The sequence below is a fragment of the Megalobrama amblycephala genome, linkage group LG16 (assembly GCF_018812025.1).
Source record: "Megalobrama amblycephala isolate DHTTF-2021 linkage group LG16, ASM1881202v1, whole genome shotgun sequence".
Lineage (NCBI taxonomy): Eukaryota > Metazoa > Chordata > Actinopteri > Cypriniformes > Xenocyprididae > Megalobrama > Megalobrama amblycephala.
In genome coordinates, this window is record NC_063059.1 from 14,889,802 (window position 1) to 14,894,196 (window position 4,395).

The window sequence follows — 4,395 nt, forward strand, 5'->3', positions numbered from 1 at the left end:
GCGCGCGAGCGTGCGTGTGGGCATGAATGGCGCGTCTTGGAGTGAGGGCATAGACTCGACAAAGCCGACCTGATATAGTATTTTTTAATTTGTTTTATTCAGTAAATATATTTGTTTGACAGGGAAGCTGTGCGCAAACAGGAATATATATAAATTTTTTTTTTTTAAAAAGCACCCTAGAAAAAAGGGCACTTTCTCTCGAGGAAGAAAAAGGGCAGGTGCTCAAGCCCCTTTTTTGTCTATGTGTGCACGTGCCTGCCTGCGGTGAGTCCGACATAATGAATCCACTAACACGATACAGCGAATGCCGGTGGTAAACACTGGTGTTCCAATACTCGTGCACGAGTTTTGGGAGACGTTCCCTCGAAAGGAGGGGGGTTGTTCTTACACATGCGCTCATTTCAAAAACTCAGTAAACAGATCCTCTTTATCACCTTTAAGGTTTTCAGATATTTTTGTGTATTCTTCCCTCTAATTTCAGTAAGTTTGGCATTATTTGCTGTACCAATGCTGGTAGACACCACATGAGGACACTTTCTGCAACGTTGCTCCTGTGAGACAAACAAATAAAAGGCAAAACATTGCTGATGTTAGGAAGCAAAGTGGCCCACAGTCCCTGACTACATATCAAGTTAGACAAATCAACAGCAGCATGTTTGGGGATCTGGACTTCCAAATGGAACCAGAAAGTTGTGAGTTTGACAGGAATTGCCACAATTGTGGCACTGAGCAAGACACTTAAAAGATTATTTCACTTTGAAATGAAAATTAGCCCAAGCTTTACTCACCCTCAAGCCATCCTAGGTGTATATGACTTTCTTCTTTCTGATGAACATAATCTGAGAAATATTATTAAATATCCTGATGCATCCGAGCTTTATAACGGCAGTAATATTGATCAATGAGTATAAGGCTGAAGAAAGTGCCTCCATCCACATTCATCATAAACATACTCCACATGACTCCAGAGGGTTAATAAAGGCCTTCTGAATCGAAGCGATACGTTTGTGTAAAATATCCATATTTAAACAAGTTATGAAGTAAAATATCTAGCTTCTGCCTTCTTTATTCAACGTACAAAGAAAGTGTAAAACTCTTGCAGCTCACAAAGCTTACGCTACATCCTACACCTTCCCTATTAAACTTACGGAAAAAGTGTAACTGACATGATCACAATTTACACTTTCTTCTAGGGATGTAACGATTCACTCAACTCACGATTCGATACGATTCACGATACTGGTTTCACGATTCGATTTTCTCACGATTTTTTTTAACAAAATGAGATTTAAATGAGAAAGTGTCTTTTTATTATTTCTCAGACAAAATGCTGTATATTTCTTTGTGAAATTGAAATATCTTTATAACAACTAAATTGAAATTTTAAAACAAATCCTAAATCAAATAAATAAATAAATAAATAATACAAATAAAAGAAATCTCTTCATATGAGTACATGAACAAGACGTTTATTTGCTCTATTACAGGCTGAACTATCTGTAGCCATTTAAAATTAGAGGCAACCACTGCATTTTAATCACAATCCCAACAAAGATGCTGTTTGAGCAGTTTTTAATTTAAATTAGATTGTATAATTTTTAACATCTGAAGCAAAAACAGAATGTTCAGACTTTAGCTTTGTGAAATTATGCTACATAAAACTTCATAAGAGCAGAAGGGCTGCATGAGAACGCAAATTCACTGTCTGACAGCAGGTGGCGCTTATGGAACAGCGGCAATACAGCGCTTCCATGGTTACCACTCTAAACAAACAGCGCTGTGCGCTAAAACTATTTTAAAAGCCATTGTATGGAAGTAAGATGAAAAGAAAATACCATCTAAACTTTTCTCAACACAGTCAGTTCTCCTCAGCTATACATTCATATAACCCCCCGCCCCCAAATGTATCGCGATTCATTTAGCATCTCAACCGACTTGAATCGTCACATATTTTAATCGATTTTCAACCGGTTCCAGATGCATCGTTACATCCCTACTTTCTTCGTAACTTGAATATGGATTGTGGTCTGGCGGAAGCTAAATATTTTACTTCATAACTTGTTAAATATATTTCTCTTACACAAATGCATCGCTTCGCTTCAGAAGGCCTTTATTAACCACCGGAGCCGTGTGGAGTATGTTTATGATGGATGGAGGCACTTTCTTAAGCCTTATACTCATTAATCCCGTTCACTGCCATTATAAAGCTTGGATGCGTCAGAATATTTATTAATATTTCTCAGATTGTGTTCATCAGAAAGAAGAAAGTCATATACACCTAGGATGGCTTGAGGGTGAGTAAAGCTTGGGCTAATTTTCATTTCAAACAACTAATCCTTTAACCTAAACTTAACTCCAACTGGATCACTTTGAATATAGTAATAACAACAACAGGGTTTCAGCACTTCATTGACTAGATAAACTAGTACACTACCTGTTCTGCTGGAAGGGCTCTGTAATTACTCTGTGGCAAATCCTGTCCCATCATCCAAGTTACGTGACTGATGCTGACAAACAGAGACTTCAGGGCCATCTTCACTTCATTTATCAGATTTGGTAGCTCTAGCAACAAAAATATAGCAAAATAAATGATAAAGCAATCTACACCTATTTACCAACTCGACTGCCTCCTATGTGTACATATGGTCATTAAGCTGATGAATTTAATGTTAATGATGCATTTTGCAAAGCCATCATGCCAGATGTTAGAGGTTGGATAACTTTCAGGTTTCTTGTCATATACTTGATAATGTAATTAATTATCAATAATTATTAAGTTCTTTGTCTTAACTTTACATAGCAAGTTGAATAATAATATTGAAACAATAGCAGTTCTACAATAATTTAAAAGTTTTAAGTGTAAAGACAGAAAAAAATCTACTAAAATAAACCACCAAACAGTTTGATAGCTGGCTGCGGATTCACCAAACAGTAAAATAACTAAATACGTGCATTTTTTCTTACTTTTTTGTTGTCATTTCTCAATTTTTCCGTTTTCCTCCATTATTTCAGCCTCTTCTGAGTCTCTGTCGAGGTTGTGCTTGATACTCATCAACAGACATTCATTTGTCTTGTCCTTCATGTCCTTTTCCTTTGGGTCTGTCAAGAAACAAGAAACAAGAGATGGAAATGATACGCATTCATCTTCTTAGATATTTTGTCTTCTTACCTCAATAAATGTAAACAGATGAATATATAAAATGACTGTACCTGAAGGGGAGGGAGGCAGATGTTAATACGTTTTTTAAGGGTCCACAATTATGCATGTGTTATGCACATACACACTAGTAATTAATGATTAACTTAACATACAGGCTAGTAAGGGCATATTAGCCATTATTTAAGATTTATTAAACATTTGAAGGATCCACCTTCATGCAAAAACAAACAAAAATAAGCTAGTAATTAATGATTAACTGGATGTACAGTAAACGCCCTTTAGTCATTATTTAGCAAACCATATATTATTTTTGATTCAGACATTACCATAAATCATATGAATATCTCAAATTGACACAATCAAATTAAACATTAATAGGCAGTTATTAAACACACTGACACTCATATATCACTCTTTATCTCATTTCATGACACAATTATCACGTTTACTCGTGTTAGCTTTAGCCCATGTGCTAATCAGTTCAGCTCGCGCTGTGTGCACGCGGCCTACTCAAAACGGCTCAGAATTAATCATTTTAGAAACTTCGACATGTTATTTACATTATATTCGGATTAATATCTGAAATTTCGCTCACTAAAGCAAAATAGAATCATATCTTTATTCACACAAGGAAGATTACTCACAGTGCTTCAACACGCTGGGATCCGCACCGTCTCTCTCTTCTCTGTCTCCGACGACAACACTTCAGGCTGACGCGTCGACTTCAAAAGCTCCACTTTTAGTGCACTCAATCACATTTCCAGTTAGATCAGTGGATTTTCAGGAGAAACTGTCTGTGCTGATCTGCTCTGACTCTCTCTCTCTCATCTGCTCACGCTGAAATATGGGAAGCCAAACACACCAAAAGTGGTACGAGGCAGCGGGGTGTTACAAAGCTCGCGCCGCGCTGACATGTCATCTGCGCGGATCAGTGGACCGAGCCGCGCGACCGACTCGTCAGCGCAGCGCGGACGTGTTTTCTAGCGCCACCCAATGGGCAGCGCGGCGCGAGCTAATCTCATCCAATAGTATCCAGCTGCAGACCCGCAGCACCACAGTTTCAGAACCGCAGTTTCATGATGTCTACAGTATTTAACAACAATACTTTTAAATAAAGTCATTTTTCTGTTCATATAGGCCTAATATGCATAAGATATCATGATGTACAAAGAGCAATATTTTAAAACAGCCTATATGCTTAATGTCAATGAACGGATACAAACACAGTCGTGTAT

The 4,395-nt window shown here is 37.5% G+C and overlaps 1 long non-coding RNA gene across 1 annotated transcript; it reads right to left on the reverse strand.

Moving 5' to 3' along the window:
* Window positions 1–418: 418 nt before the first annotated feature.
* Window positions 419–3,976, reverse strand: LOC125249751. The gene is made up of 4 exons (XR_007180626.1): window positions 3,805–3,976; window positions 2,965–3,099; window positions 2,435–2,562; window positions 419–551 (listed from the first exon to the last, which is right to left on the reverse strand). It is a non-coding gene; the product is annotated as an uncharacterized LOC125249751 (long non-coding RNA).
* Between the last annotated feature and the right edge of the window lie 419 nt (window positions 3,977–4,395).